Raw genomic sequence first — 17,200 nt, forward strand, 5'->3', positions numbered from 1 at the left:
TCCCAGAATCGGCTTAAAATCAAACTGCGTACCTAGAGTACAGTCTCAGTTGTGCGACTGGATTCTTATCTTCCTGACATAAAAAGATCAAAGTTCGTTCCTGGGGTTCTCCAAAGAAGTGTTACAGGCCCTCTGCTATTCTTAGTCAATGCAACCGATTTAGGTGTCAATCTCAGCAGTCGTCTTACGGTGTTTCCAAATGATGCTGTCGTCTACAGTCTAGTAAAGCCATCAAAAGACAAAACCAATTGCAAAACAATTTATACAAGACATCGGTATGGTGCGAAAAGTGGGAATTGACCCCAAACAATTAAAAGTGTAAGGTTCTCCACAATTTAAAGACTGCCGAATCAACTATAAGGGACGATCAAGAAGTTTCCGTTTGAGGTCGATGTTGCACATTATATACAAGAGAGCGCGACTCCGATAGCGGTATATAAGCACCGACATGTGCGCAAGGGATTAGAATGGCATTAGTGTCTTTCCGCCATTTGTGCACTGAAACCGGTATTACCTCGGCGTATCATAAAACTCCCAAAGGACTAAGCGGAAGGACTGGACCTTAGGGCAGGGGAGCATTTACCTTTTATTGTTCACAATATTTATTAAAATCAGTGAAAAGAAATGACAATTGTCATAAAGCGCATCAGTTAGCTTTCAATGGCTAAGCAAATGTAACAACTCTTCAAATGAGAAAGGTAATACCTTATAAAAGGGTAACTTTACACATGAACTGTGAATAACCGTATTTTGTATTATCAAATAGTTAAAATATAACACTTATAATAAAATCTCAGTCAGAGAACATTTATACGTGAAGCCAATCAGTTTGCTTTAGTTACTAACAAATGTATAAAACTTGTCAAATGAGAAAGGTAATCCCATTTTGTAGAAAATACAAAACATAGCACGCCCAAACGGCTATCTTGAGCACACTTTCAGAGAGTTGTAAGATCTTGCCCAAATATGTTCACTTAAAAGAAAGAGTAACCTTACATATGGACTCTTAACTAGACAGGCAATATATCTGACCCTTCTCTTACAAATAGTTCCCAGCTCACGGCATCCGGCAAGTGCGGACATGAACGTCCTGAGGATCGGCCAACACGCTCCTCAACTGGTTGTGCCGTTGGGACCCGATTTATCGGCCCTACCGAGGGCGCTGAGTACAGTAGGTGCGTCCGACTTCACTTCATGGGTGCTCCTCTTCTTCAACCGGTTAATTCAGACGCCTGTTATTGAATGCATTCGGGTCTTAAAGGAACGTTCAATTCCGTCCGATTCAGGAACAAACGAGAACCCTAAGGGCCCACCGCCTAGGCACAGATGCAGAACGACACAATTGTAGTCCAACAAATCGCGTGTGGGGATGACGCAGCAACAACACGTTACAAGAACATGTCTCAAACAGTGCTATGTTAATAAAAACAAAATCAATCACTTAAAACAACTTTACATAATAAGGCATAGCAGCAGTATCGCAAGATTTAAAACAAATTGAGATTGCTAAATGTAGCTTAAAAGTAACAATTAAACGCAGGGTTGAGATATTTTAAGTAACCCATTGAGATCTCATCCACACTTGATGCCCACCCCCCCCCCCCCCCCCCCAAAAAAAAAAAACAACCACCAAATGTTATTTTCTGCTTAAGATAATCGACCCCTTGGTGGATGCCGACATTCAAACCTCCGCACAAGTGCCTCACGGAGTTAGCGTACCTTGGTACATCATACAGTTCAAAATCCACCAGACTGTCTGGAACAAACTAAACACTCAGTTTTAAAACACACAACAGGCCCCACGGCTGGGGTGGTAAGGCAGAACGCCGACGCTACCTGACACCAAGCAACAAGAGTCCCAGCAAAATTGTGCAACATATTTCGTAGAGTCCGACCACAACGTGGATTACTAACAGATTTTCAAAACTCAGCACTCGCTAATAGTTTGTCTCAGGTCAGGTACACTTTCAATACGGGAGGCAGAAGGTGCATGGCCAGTGAAAAAGATGAATAGAACGACGTCACCCTATCAGTCCAGCGAAATAATCGTCCAACAGCATCAGAGAAGCAGGTCGCCATTACAATCGGTTAACAGCCACCAACTGCTTGGCTGCGTAGACCATCTCAAGACACAGCCGCTACAACTGGCACCTGTACACTGCCTTTTCATAAACACCTCTTCACCGACCGGGTTACCTCCCCTCCATGGGTAAACACACCGACTTCTCTCTCCTCCCAACTCAAACTCACTCGAGCTGACCCGTCATTCCGCTCACCGCCGCGCCACCTCGCGACCGACTCACCATCGCCAAAAGGTTAGCACCTCTGAACTAATATCGATAGCCGCAAAGCCGGAAGGGCTCATGCACTAAATGCGTAAAGGTGAACTATGCCGAGGTTATTCCCAAATGTGTTCAAACCGGACCAACGTGCTGTTATTCTTTTCTTAGCCACCGGGGGACGAACTACGGTAGCCATTTATCGGAGAATGAAGAATGTGTATGAGGCAGCATGTTTGTAGAAAACCACCGTTGTGGAATGGTGCTCAGAGAGGTGTTGCTACTGCATGATAAAATACGTACCAATATCGAAAGTGTCATAATTCAGAAGTTACGCTAGTTGAAGAATTTCAGTTAGAAACATCGTTGCCAGGCGACATAACCTCTTGTACAGAAGGATTTCTAAACTTCTTTCCTCTAAAATGTCGTTTTTGAAAATGCCTTTACGTTTCGTCATCTTCAATAAACACAACAAAACACACGTAAACAAGCACAGCAAACGTAAGTATAACAACTACTTGCAATCACACTTGAACATAACTAACCGCGTGTTTGAAAGCGTGTTGCCAGCCGGTGTGGCCGAGCGGTTCTTGGCGCTACAGTCTGGAACCGCACGACCGCTACGGTCGCAGGCTCGAATCCTGCCTCGGGCATGGATGTGTGTGATGTCCTTAGGTTAGTTAGGTTTAAGTAGTTCTACGTTCTAGGGGACTGATGACCTCAGAAGTTAAGTCCCATAGTGCTCAGAGCCATTTGAACCATATGAAAGCGTGTTGTTTACAAACATCAGAAACAAAAGAATGCCGACCGTTGCATTCCAAGGATAGCCAACACACTCGGGAGCAAAAAAATTCCTAATGTGCAATGTAGGAGATATAAAGATCTAAAATTTATGCAGAAAAGCGGTTGACAGATAAGTGGGCATGGCACATAAACACACGTGGTAGGAAATTGCTCTTTAAAATGGTTGAAACAAATTTTTTTCAGCAAAATCTTCTCAGAGTACTTAAATATAACCTTAATCTATCGAAATATGATGAAAACCGAAAATCGATTTTTTTCGACCTGAACCACGTGTGGTCCCCTTAATAGTGGTCGACTACAAATGACAAATGAACCATACAAACTATACTATTCAGTGTGCATGGGTGTAAAAGTGTGATACAGTTAGTCACGTAAGCCCATCCACCACTGCAATGTCATATCACATCTGATCGGAAAACTCGGTTTTTAATTGTCCTGAGGCCAAAAACCGCATAAAAAGCAACAATCACGTCAGTTTTTAATTCTCCTGAGGCCAAAAACCGCATAAAAAGCATCAACCAAAACCAAATCGGATAATTAATTTCCGTGTGTCAGCCGCTAAACATGTTCAATATGCTGTGTACCATTTTCTGCAACAAGTTGAAATCGAGAAAAAGCATGCTCCACTACTGATCGAAGTCTTTCCGGGGCAACGTTCAGAGTGTGTTGCGCAATGCGTGCCTTCAGTACAGCTAAGTTTGCAGTCTGAACACTGGACACAACATCTTTCAGACAGCCCCAATGCCAGAAATCACACGGATTACGATCAGGTGATCGGGACGGCCAAGCTGTAAGGAAATGATGGCTGATAATTCTAGAATATCCGAAATTGCTGTTCGGCAGCTGCTTAACTGAATTTGCGATGTGCCGAGGTGCGCCATCTTGCATAAAATTGATCCCATCCACACATTCACGCTGTCGGAGAGCTGGAATGACGTGGTTGCGCAAAAGACACTCTTAGCGCTTACAAGTAACGGTACAGGTAACAAGACCAGAAGCACCTGTCTCCTCTAAAAAGCATGGTCCTATGGTAGATGATACCATAAACCCGCACCACGCAGTGACCTTTCCAGGATGAAGTGGTACCGGTTGATTTCCGTGTGGATTATCCATTGCCCATATTCGACAATTCTGTGTATTGGCATATCCTGTCAGATGGAAGCGGGCTTCGTCTGCCCACAAAATCTTCCATGGCCAATCATTGTCCACTTCCACGCAAGCAAGAAATTCTAAGGCAAAGTTCCCCCTAGCTGGCAGGTCAAAAGGAAGGAACTCGTGCACATGGGTGATTTTGAATGGATAACAAAGAAGGATGTTTCGTAGGCTTAAATGGTGCAAATAGCTCTGGGCACTATGGGACTTAACTTCTGAGGTCATCAGTCTCCTAGAACTACGTAAACCTAACTAACCTAAGGACATCACACACATGCATGCCCGAGGCAGTATTCTAACCTGCTACCGTAGCGGTCGCGCGGTTCCAGACTGTAGCGCCTAGAACCGCTCGGCCACTCCCGCTGGCTGGTGTTTCGTAGGATTTTACGCGCCGTGCTGACGGTTATGTTCAATGTTCGGGCAGTTCTCCGTGAACTACACGCTTGCACACCACCACTCATCTCCTCCTGCGTTGCTGTGGCCGCTGCTTCCACTGCCCCTAAGTTCTAGGGGACTGATGACCACGGATGTTGAGTCCCATAGTGCTCAGAGCCATTTGAACCATTTGAGCTGCTTCCACTGACGTCGACTCAATTCGTTTCCTCCCTCTACCAGGTTGCACACCAAAAGAACCCGTCTTTTCGGTTTTCCGAATCTTCTCCTCCAGACCCACCGCAGTCATCAGACCAACGCCTTTTTCCAAACCCTTTAGTGTCCGGAACTTCTGCAGAGCGAGGTGTGCAAAGTCATCGTTCTTGTAATACAGCTTTACAAGAAGAGCGCGATCACGCATTCAGACAGTCATGGCGAACGTCGCAGGCTCGAAAGAAGGAAAAACCGTGTACTCGGTGTCTTTATACCAACTCCTCGACGCGCAAGTCGCCGAAGTGGCGTCAAATCGAAAGACTTGCACCAGGCGAACGGTCTACCCGACGGGAGGCCCTCGTCGCACGACATTTCATTTCATTTATACCAACTTCAATGGGTCGCCATCTCTTGATCAATTTTCACACTCTTTTTTTCCTCTGCCATACGTTTTCCCCCTTCTCCGATGATAATCCGTTGCAATTTGACATCATTCTGAGCAGTGGTGCTATTTTTGAAAGTTTAACTTTATTTATAATCACCCTGTATATGAGAAAATTTTGATGTCGGAAAATGCTGCCAAATGGCGGCATGCAGCAATTCTCGTGAGGCGTGCTGAATTTGAGGCGATCTGCGGCACGCACTGTAACTGGTGCCAGTTTGAATCTGGAAAAAAGAAAAACAGTCTATGTATTCCGCATGAGTGTAGCTAGTGACTCACCAAGGGGATTTAAAAACATTGGTTTTTGCGCAATTGGCGAGTGTTTGATAAGAGCGTTCAATTTTCACCAAAAGGGACTGCCATTTGTTAATAAGTATAGTTTAAACCAACCAATCGAAAATCCCCTACGTTTTCCCTCTCACTGGACTTGCATTCTGGAGGACTGCGGTTCAATCCCGCGTCCGGCCATCCTGATTTAGGTTTTCCGTGATTTCCCGAAATCGCTTCAGGCAAATGCTGGGATGGTTCCTTAGAAAGGGCACGGCCGATTTCCTTCCCCATCCTTCCCTAATCCGAGCTTGAGCTCCGTCTCTAATGACCTCGTTGTCGACGGGACATTAAACAGTAATCTCCTCCTCCTCCTCCTCCTCCTCCTTTCCCTCTGAAATGCTGTTTAAAAGTTATTGTTAAACAATCAAGTAAAAAAGATTGAAATTGGTGGGAGTAGGTTGCGCGCCGTTTTGAAAAATCATATTCAGAGAATAACGCGTTTCAAGTTCTGAAACGTTTTACAGACAAGAACAATGGAAAAATTCTGCTTTTAGAAAACTCTCACCATTAATCTGCTATCCAAGGAATAGCCTGTCGTGCTCTTAACGTTGCGATCGAAATCATATCCACTGGTTTATCGTAGAATGATTGGCTAATCGGCCGGGGCAATTCCATGAACGATCAAAACTTTACAGTTCCCTTTACCCCAGGTCCAAGCAGGCGCATTGCTAGGACGATTCGACGGTTGATTTCCAATGCATTCGGTACAAACTTACTACGTGGTATAACAACTTATGGCCAGTTTGGACAAGCAGTGATTATTGGGAAGTCTCAGCCTAGAGGACTTGGTTCTTGCAACGTGACGTCTACATTGCACATTTTACATTTCAGGTGTTGAGACACAACAGAGCAAACACTCCAGTCAATCGGTATTTCAGATTTAAATCCTGGCCATTGTCTTTCAGTTTCTCAGCAGAGGCACTGATTTCTTCCGAACTGCTCTCGTCCTCACATCTATTCTCTGGACGATTTAATGACATGCTGCTTCTACCGCCGCGTTGGATAGGATGTTTTCGTACCTTCTCTGCCAGAGTACACTTTCCTGCCACTCACTCTTACTCTAAAGTCAAAACTGTATACTGTAAGTTCACAGATAATCTATCAAAAGTCAATACTGCACACACAAATCAAAAACTGAAGCGGAAGAATTTTCTCTTTCGTACACGTACTGCCGCTTGCCGACGCCAAGCTAACGCATTATTATATGAGAAAAAGTACCACCACAGCTGTATCTGGAGAATGTCTTTATTGTATCACACGACTAGTTTCGGCGGCAGATTACCGCCATCCTCAGGTCCCGCCGCTGTCAAAAAGGCATTTGATTTCCGTGGCGCATTCACTGTTGGATCGCAGTTACTATCACACATGGGCTAGCTTCCATCAGGAGTCCAATGGCATTGGAGGCAACACGTTGTCGAGAATAGACTCCCGATTAAAGCTAGCCCACGTGTGCTAGTAACAAGGATCCCACAGCAAATGCGCCAAGGAAATAAAATACTCTTTTGGCAGTGGTGGGGTCTGAGGATGGCGGTAACGTGCCCCCGAAACTAGTCGTGTGATACAATAAAGACATTCTCAAGATACAGCTGTGGTGGTACTTTTTCTCATATAATAATGCGTTAGCTTGGCGTCGGCAAGCGGCAGTACGTGTACGAAAGAGAAAATTCTTCCGCTTCAGTTTTTGATTTTTGTGTGCAGTATTGACTTTTGATAGATCATCTGTGAGCTTACAGTATACAGTACACAGCTGTACTTTCTCCTGCACGACGCTGTGTAGCGGCCATTGGAATACTTAGCTCATAGTGAAAGCAATACATGCCGCTAGTTCGTTATTCATAATCGGTCTTTCTAAGGTGGTGAGTAGCAATGATAAGCAGTTTTACCCTGTTATATTTCCATAAATAAGACATACTATGCGGAAACAAATTCGGAGCATTAGTGTACTTGTTTAACGATCGACTTTTTATGTTGACAATTATAAATTACTTACATTTAGTATTTCTACGTGTTATTTGGACGTAAAACCGCGAAAAATAGTCACTAAAAGAAATACTGAGCTCCAGCTTCCGATAAACGTGCCTTGTTTTGTTTTACACCATCTGCATAAATATATATTCAAATAGAAATACTGTCATACACTACAAATGTTTTGTGTGGTAAATCTCCATATACAAAAAGGCAATGTCCTCCGTGACTGACTCATCGCCTCCCTGCCCAAACCTGTAATGACAGAAACTTGAAATTTGGTGAAGGTGGTAGTATTATACTATGGGCATCGCTTAAGAAGGGATTTTTCGAAATTCCACCTCGAAAGGGGTGAAATACGAAATGAAAGGTTTTTCTTGAAAATACGTCTCTATTAATCCAATTTTGAAGCTAGAACGATGGAAATTGGTATTTGGTTTCTCCGTCAGATATAAACAAACACGTTTTTCAATATTTTTGGAAATTTAACCCCTATTGGAGGGGAGGGGGGGGGGGGGCGGGTGAAATAGTTGGTGAAATGTTTTTGGAACGAATCATTAATCATTATTAAAGAACTGCTGAATCATTTTTAAAGCTACATGTATAAAATTAGTATTTGACTTCTGGGACAGAAATGAAAATTACGTGTTTCTGTATTTTTGGAGATTCAACCCCTAAAGGGATGAAATAGGACCTGAGTGAGTCACTGACTCATCATAACCCAGTCTAAACTGCTAAGGACCAAATCTTTAAATTTTGAATCGAAGTTGATCTTATTATGGTTGGCATCATTTAGTAAGAGACTAATCGTAATTGTACCCCTAAAGGGATGAATAGAGGACGAGAGGATTTTTTAAAATATGTCGCTAGTAAGGCAATTTTGAGGCTAGATATAAGAAAACTGGTGTTTATTTTATAGGTCAAAATTAAGAAAAGCAAGATTCATACATCAGGATTTTTGGATATTAAACGAATAAAGGAGTAGAATATTAGGACAAAGTTTTTTTTGAAAATAAATCATTACTAACGTTTTGTTGCAGAAATAGTAAACAGCTAATCAGGTGCAAATTGGAATGTTTATTAAAACTGCTTTACCATGGTTCCAACTTTTATAAACACTTCTTCTTCACAAGGAGATATAGACAACTGGATTACATGTTGTGGCAAAGGTATTTTAAAACATAGCCGAAAGGCATCAGTAAATACAAAATTTCATCTCCATAATAAATTAAAAGATGCACAACATGGTGATTGTTATATCGTATTTTCTCGCCAAAGTACAGCTGGCGCACACGTTGAAACCATGGTAAAGCCGTTTCAATAAACTTTCCAATTTGCAAATGCCTGGTTGTTTACTATTTCCCCAAGAAGATTTCATTTTATGGTTGCTGCTCCAACGATGCACTACATTTTAAAACATTATTAAAGTAGCAATAAAGCATTTTTGAAGCTACATCTATGACAATTGGTAGCTGACTTCCAGGTTAGTTTTTTTTCTTTTTAAATAGAAAACGTGTTTCCAATGTTTTTGGAAACTCAACCTCCTAAGGGGGTTGAAACAGTATGAGGAGTTTTATGAGAATAATTTGTTACATTGAAACATTTCTGAAGTTAATTCTACGAAAAGTTGTATTTGACAGCTAAAGAAATATATATTAAGGGATGAAAGTTGTTATGGCAATATCACTAATTACTCAAAAGGCAGCATTAACTAAGACCTCAAAGTCTAGCTGCCAGAATCGCTTTTTGGTCAGAAGTACACTCCGAAAGTATAATGCTTCTATGGCCTTAATTAGCGCGCAAAGTTTAGAAGATCCTGAAATTTGTGAACATAAAAATTCGGTTAAAGAAAAAAGTTTAAAAAACACTGTGCAGAGTGTACAATCGACACGATCAAAGCAGTGGGCGCTAAGCCAGTTTCTTAATAATATACAAGAAACTATCAGCCTCGATTGCGGTAATGAAACCAACCTTTACCTAGGTTTCAGCCCAAATAATTGAACCTTCTTCAGAGGATGTACCTGAATCAATAATTTGTCTAAGAGTTCATGGTCTAGAAATAAAACTAAAACATCCTGAATTGGCGTGGACACATTTTTATTCTGTTTTAGTTTTATTCCTAAACTATGCTCTCTTAGACAAATTATAGATTCAAGTATATCCTCTGAAGAAGGCTCAATTATTGGGGCTGAAACCTAGGTAAAGATTGGTTTCATTACCGCAATCGAGGCTGATAGTTTCTTATGTATTAGATTATCACGATTGCTGACTGAGCTGCAATGTTTAAAGTACAAAAATAGTTTCTTAATCATTGTGAAGAATCGCTCTGACCATACGAAACACTTGCACTGACAAAATTCAATAGGCATCAACATACAAAATTATGAACAAAAAGAAACAGTGGTGCAGAGGGCTCGGCCGTCAGGATCAATAGGATTGAGCGACTGATTGAGCTTAAGCCACATATTTTACATAAAACATTCATTGAAATTTTTATTAAATTTAACACTAACCCACTCATCAAGACAGCTTAAGTCAAATAGCCTTTCAAATATTTAAAGATGTTTGCCAGTGACAGTGAATTCCGAAAACCGTTACAATAACACAAAAAAGAAAGGCCGGCATATAATGCAACTGTCGAAAATTCTTAATACGCTTCAGGAGAATGTACTTTAGTTAACACTAACAAGCAAGTGGGGCTTAATTGTAGTAAAATATTAAAGCAGCAATACACATATACAACCTCAACTACAGAAAGAAGTTATGGCTCTCTTCGGCACGTCTTTACACAAACACAGGGAATGGAGCTGCTTCTAAAGTGTTAAAGCAGTCTTTCAATACGTTTAACTAAGATCAGAAAATGCTATTATAATATATACAGGACATTCACTGTAATAGAAGGGACAAACAACATTAGCTTCCCTTGTCCACTGCGTGTTGCACCAGCGTGCGTCTTCTTCCCACATGTGACACACAATTTGGCGCAATGTTTCTTTCAGTTAACAGCTGTAAAGGGAATCTAACAAGCAACAGAGCAAATCAATATCGACTAATCACTGTTCTTAACAAGCAGAACTGTCGGCGCCCAAAGAAACACTCTGTGGTGAAACTTGACAATAAATAATTTTGGTGCCAGATGGAACATTATGATCTCTGTAGAGAAACGGTAAATATGTTAAGGTTGATCTTATTTTGTCACATTCTGGTGTCTTTGATTTTTGAACGTTGAACAGATTTTGTGGAGATGGGAGTAAGTCCGGTCGTTATTAAATAATAACCATTCTAGAGAATAAATCGGTGTACATAATTTTTATTACAGTCTGGTGACACCCCTATCAGAGAGAGAAGGAGAAGGAGTTTAGCGGTTTTTCGAGGTAATAAAAGGAGGTCACCTCATCCGGGAAGCTCACTGCTTCTTGCCTACTGATCTAAAGCGAGACAGGTGTCCTTTTTGTAGATCGTAAAACTAACCATAATCATGCAATATTGCACTAGGAAATAACCCGTTCGTATCTCTCTCGGTAATGAAAGTCCCTTTTGTGTGTTGTGACTAACGATTTCATAGAGAATCATCCTCCAATTGCGTGCATATCTAAATTATTAAATTATATTTCTCTCACTAAGCAGTCAACAATGTTTATGACTCCTTCTAGGCTCGTCAGTAAATGCAAGTCACTCAGAAGGGGATTTTACAACGTGCTTTAATACAGGAACACAATCTGCCCGTTGACTCAAACTCACTGTCATGCAAGATGAAACCCAGAAAATGTGACAGCACCTTTCAACACGAAGAGCAAGCGCAGCCCAGGGTCGCTACACACACCACAGGTGCATGCCCTTCCATCTTAGGGGCCCAGCAGGATACAGACGTCCGATGTACAAGGGGCGGCGCTTAAATCCACAAAGATTTAAATTTGAATTTCCCGCCAGTCGCAGTTCCGCCGGAGGCCGCGATTGGGGTTCTAGAAAGCCAGAGGAATCTAGCAAGCAGTCAGAACCTCAAAATGGCCGAGATGGGACGGACAGGTGCGCAGTACAACCGAAGTCCGCGACTATCGAAAGCCTTCGGGCTGGGCGTTCGCCCATTGAAATAGTTCGATTCTTCGGGTAGCCGAGATCAACTGTTTACGATATTCGGGACAAGTATAATGCTTCGGGGAAGTGTGGGGAACGTTCTGCTAACGCGGCGGGGAACCTCATTCGAGGAAACGCGTGTCACGAACTGCGGCCGTCATCGAAAAGACTCAGTCGCTGATTTCGGAGGACCCGGGGAAATCGCTTAGGAAATAGACGTCAGTAGTGATGTCGGCGAGGGAACAATGCCTAGAACGGCAGAGGAGGACTACATACGAGCCATTTACTTCAATACTGTCTTTCGCATAACGTCCACATGTTCTGATCAAAGAAGTACCCCCCCCCCCCTTCCGCCCTTCCGAACAGACAATTTGAACTCCTTCGACAACTATGTTTGGAGCGTAGTCTAAAGAGTTACCAGTAACACGACGCATCCTAATTTTGCATCTCTGCGCACCGCTATCGACGCAGCATTCGCGAATATGGAGAGTGCTGTTTATAGAGTGTACCTGCGATCGCTTCAGGACAAGACTAGAGGCGGTCTTTACGGCTGAAGGAGGTTACATCGAGTAATGTTACTCTTGAAAGATACAACTATTTATATGTAGCAGGATTTTCATATTCATTTTTATTTTGTTTCATAAAATTGCTTTTTTAGAAAGTGTTTCACTTGCCTGGATTTAGGGGCCGCACCCTGTACAATGTCTCAGAGGATAAACTTAAGGACACACAGCAGACCAGAAGCGGACGTCAGTGTACGAGCAAAGCCGTCCTGTACCACACTGTCATTATCTATTTCCTCCTTACTGGTCCGCCGATAAACACTATTCCTGGCAGCGACTCTTAAAACGCAGACGGTGGAAGTATTGCAAGCTTAGGTCATACGTTGGAACACTGCCAACCATAGCACAGCTGAAGAATTTTGCCTACTTGTTTTCTACAGGTTCTTATAAATATTACCAAACATACGCAAACAATACTCTAATTTATGTTCCACACATATCACGAAAATGGATATAAGAGTATGTATGTGTGATGCGTTTTTGTACATGTGTGTGTGTGTGTGTGTGTGTGTGTGTGTGTGTGTGAGAGAGAGAGAGAGAGAGAGAGAGAGAGAGAGAGAGAGAGAGAGAGAGTGTACGCCTGATCCACATCTCCTCCTAAACCATGCAGCTACTTTCATGGAAAAATGTTTGCGGTTGTCGACGAAAACATGCTTTTTGCCAGACACGCACCTCTTCCTTTGGAGCAAATCAACAGCCACGAACCTCTTTCTTCAGGGCTCCAAAACTATGAAAATCGTGTGGGGAGAGATTAGGACTTAACTGACGACATGTAAGCACTTCCCTGTGAGGCTTGTGCAGCATGGTCGAAACAACAGTGGCAACATTCAGGCGGGCCGACGTGTTGCTAAGGTTGTTTCAAGTATGCCCACATGCTGCTAAGAATTTTGAATCGATAAATTACAGCATTTTCGTTCCAACTTATAAGAAACAAAACCTATATTCTCGAACAGGTATTTATAGCTTCCAGTCCTTTGATGTTGCCCTGATAAAGAAAGTTAGGAAACTAGATTCATTTAATACAAACTCGATTATTCAGTAGAGTTTGTGAAGTAAATGTCCTTTTTCCCGGTTTCCTCTCCTTGTCTCTCATACCTTCGAAATCACTAGGTTGGTATCCATACTCGTCCCTGTTAACTCAGGCTTCATTCGGAAGCAGTTGAGTCATTCCTCCGCTACGGCGTTGTATGTGTTTGAGCAAAATGGGAGAGTGGTGTTTGGAGGCGCTGGTCAGCATCACCAACCATAAGACACTGTATTGGCATGCGATGTCTCATCGAACGAATACATAATTAAGGTTAAAGTTCCTCAAGTCGATATTGTCTAATTTCACTGAAGCTTGCTAACTTTTACTGTACCCTTAAACGTATTCATGTTAAATCAGAAAGTATAGTTAGATTTTGGCTACCATGCAGCTCATCAGTCGTTTTGTTCACAGGAAAGTCCCATCTACTTTGGCGATTTCTGCGGGCTTCGCGGTGGGGTGCTCGTGAGGCTGGCGTTGAAGTCATCTGGGGTGAGTAGCTTCAGCTCTGTAGACTGTAATTTGATTTTAGGAATGGAAAAGGCACCATAGACCCAGCATTGTGTTGCGCCTGATATTGGTACCAAGAGTTTAGGAGAAATTTCCATAGCTATATTGATCATCTAAGGATGTCGACAACTGCATATTACACTTGCCTGTCAAACTGAACATATCTTGTGTAAGGATCATATTTCAACGGTCAGGCAACATTGTTGTTCGTGTTGTTGTGGTTTTCAGTCTGAAGTGTGATTTGATGCAGCTGCCCATGGTAGCCTAACCTTTGCAAGGCTCTTTATCTCTGAATAGATATTACTACAACCTTCGTCCATTTGAATTTTCTCAGAGTATTCATTCCTTGTCAACCCCTACATGATATCCCCAACCCTCACAAAATTTCTTCCTGACGTTTCAGGATGTGTCCTGTCAACCGATCCCTTCTTTTAGTCAAGTTGTACCGCAAAAATCTGTTTTGCCGGGGTACATTCAGTACCCCTTCATTACTTATCCTGCCCAGCCGTCAAATCTTGAGCTTTTTTCTGAACTACCATATTTCAAAGAATTTTATTCTCGTTTTGTCTGAGGTGTTTATTATGCTCGTTTCACTTCTGTACACGGCTATATCCCTGACGCAGGTCTTCAGAAAACATTGTCTATAACGTATAAACTTTGGATTAGATGCAAACGAATCCATTTTTCTTCCTAAAATGCTATTCTTATTATTAATAATCTAATCTCCATTTGATGTCCTCCCTACTTCAGCGATTGACAGTTATTTTATTTGTCAAACATGAAAACTCATCTAACATTTTTAGTGTATTACTTCCTAATCTAGTAGCCTCAGCATTCTCTGAGTTCCATATCCGTTCCATATCCCTCGCTTTACTTTTGTTGACGTTCATCTCATAACCACTTCTCAAGGTACTATCCTCTAAGCTGAACAGCTTTTATAGAACCGAACGAGGTGGAGCAATGGGTAGCACACTGGACTCGCACTCGGAATGACGACGGTTCAATCCCGCGTCCGGCCATCCTGATTTAGGTTTTCCCTGATTTCTCTAAATCGCTCCAGGCAAATGCCGGGATAGTTCCTTTGAAAGGGCATGGCAGACTCTCTTCCAGCTTCTTCCTTAATCCGATGAGACCGAAGATTTCGCTGTTTGGTCTCTTCCCCCATAAAACTCAACCCAAGCACTCCGAAGGACTTTGCTGTCTCTCACATACTTGCAATGTCATCGGCAAACCTCGAAGTTGTTTTTTTGCCCCATCACCAATTCCTTTTAAAAATTTCTCGTTAATTTCCTTTACTGCTTGCTTATGTACACACTTAGTAAAAAAGTGCTTGGAATCTCAAAACGGTAACAGGTTTCTGTGCAAACTGTATGCAATCTTTCTCTCTCTGTATTTTATCACCGCTACCATAAAATTGCAAAGAATAAAGTCTGGCCACTATTGTAAACAGTTTTCCTTGAAGCAGGGTTTCCCAAATTCTGTTCCGCGGAACACTGGTGTTAAACAAAAGCTCTGGAAAAAACTTGTCAGTAACATGGTGGTTTTTTTCTGATTTTTTGACAGTACTAACAGCTTTTTTTCAAATCTTATTGTGGTTTTTGTATTAGTAGCTATGGTTTAAAACTGAAGTAATCACTGACTAAGACAAGTTTCTCTGATTTAAAAAAAATTATTAACCATCAAAATAAAGGTATTCCATCGCAGCGCAGGATTCTCAAAGTTTTCCGTCAGAGCAGAAGTTTGGAAACCCATGTTCTAAATCTACATATCCTAGAAACGTAGGTTATCATAACTGCAACGAAATTCCCTGCTGTGTCGCAGAAATTTGCCAGTCTTGCTAGTGTCCCCTCGGTCTCGGCAGTTGACTCGACCCCGCTAAGTGTTGACCCTGTCGTGCAGGACACGTCGGCCCCAGCCCTCGCCGCCTACTACTCCGACAGCCGCTGGGAGGCACCACACCGGAGGTGGAAGCGCCGTGAGGAGCTGCGCCGCCGCTCGCCGACGCCCAGCAGTTCGACCTGCAGCAGTGATGAGAGGCGGCGCATGTCGCGGAGACGGAGACGCCGCTGCCGCCCCTGCGACCGCAACGCAGCCGCCGCGCGCCAGCCGGGCCGCGTCAGCCTGCGGTGTAACTACAGGCTGTGCCCGCGCAGCCGGCGTGCTCAATAAACGGCTCTGCCTGAGCCGCACCTGTACTCTGCTGTTGTTCTTGTAGTCTCACTTAGGGGACCTAGACGCGCACCAGTCACCCGACCGATCAACTTCGTGTGCAACTTTCACACGATCCGACCGACTTTACTCAGCCGACACAAACTTCTGGGGGCGGTTGGAACGACAGCGCTACACATGACATCGTTATTTTCAGTAAAAGGGGAAGGGGCCGGTGATGGAAGTGGTTGGCGGGTCGTCTGTCGAATGGTCGCACGCAACAGACAAACTGGCAAGGAAAGTTGGTCGGTCGGTTGGCCAAAGTGCCAGCAAACATATAGTTTGTTGGTCGGTCGGTCGGTTGGTACGCGTTTATGGCCAGAAACAATATCAGTGTTACGAATTCATTCATAATATCGTTGAGCCAACTGGAGCGCTCGATACCGCGCGTCAGCTCTGAGCTGTGGCGTGATGGTGTTGTGCGCGTTAAGTCATACGTGTGTGGAGTGCTGTTCGTTTCTCTCTGGGACGCTATTTGTGTGTTCCCTGCGTCACATGACCTTACTCACACACAGATGGAGAACAATAAGTTGGTTTAATGAACAGATTTTTGTAAGCCCTCGTCGCCAGTTTTGTAAAGGCCACGTCGCCACTGCTGTAGAGGTCGAGTTGCCACTGTTACGGTAGGCCGAGTTTGTGAGTTCGTGTAACGGTTTCTGGTGCAGTACACCACTTAGACAATTTCTCCCTCCCACAACATAACAGCTACGCCACAGGATCAGGTAACAGTATAGGAGAACGAAGGTTCTACAAAACTCTAACAAATTAGTAATAAAGTCTCATAAATGAGTTAAATGGTTTACTCTCTTTGTGACTTGTTGAATATGGGACTCCTGAACACTACATGTAAAACAACACAAAAAGACTCTCAATGGATAACTGTAAGTTGATTGGTAGGTTGTTTTGGGGATGGAAACCAGACAGCGAGGTCATCGGTCTCATCGGCTTAGGCAAGGACAGGGAAGGAAGTCGGCCGTGCCCTTTGAAAGAAACCATCCCGGCATTTGCCTGGAGCGAATTAGGGAAATCACGGAAAACCTGAATCAGAATGGCTGGACGCGGGATTGAACCGTCGTCCTCCCGAATGCGAGTCCAGTGTCTAACCACTGCGCCACCTCGCTCGGTTGATAAGTGTAAGTAATCGTAGGCAGACTTCACAGTACATAGCAAATGCAATTTACAGCAACCGTCTGTTCACTTCAAAGAGTTCATTAACGACGTTCCCTATCTAAATTATCTCTGGACAACGATCTAGACAGTCAAG

The sequence above is a fragment of the Schistocerca serialis genome, chromosome 8, assembly GCF_023864345.2.
Source record: "Schistocerca serialis cubense isolate TAMUIC-IGC-003099 chromosome 8, iqSchSeri2.2, whole genome shotgun sequence".
Taxonomy (NCBI): Eukaryota; Metazoa; Arthropoda; class Insecta; order Orthoptera; family Acrididae; genus Schistocerca; species Schistocerca serialis.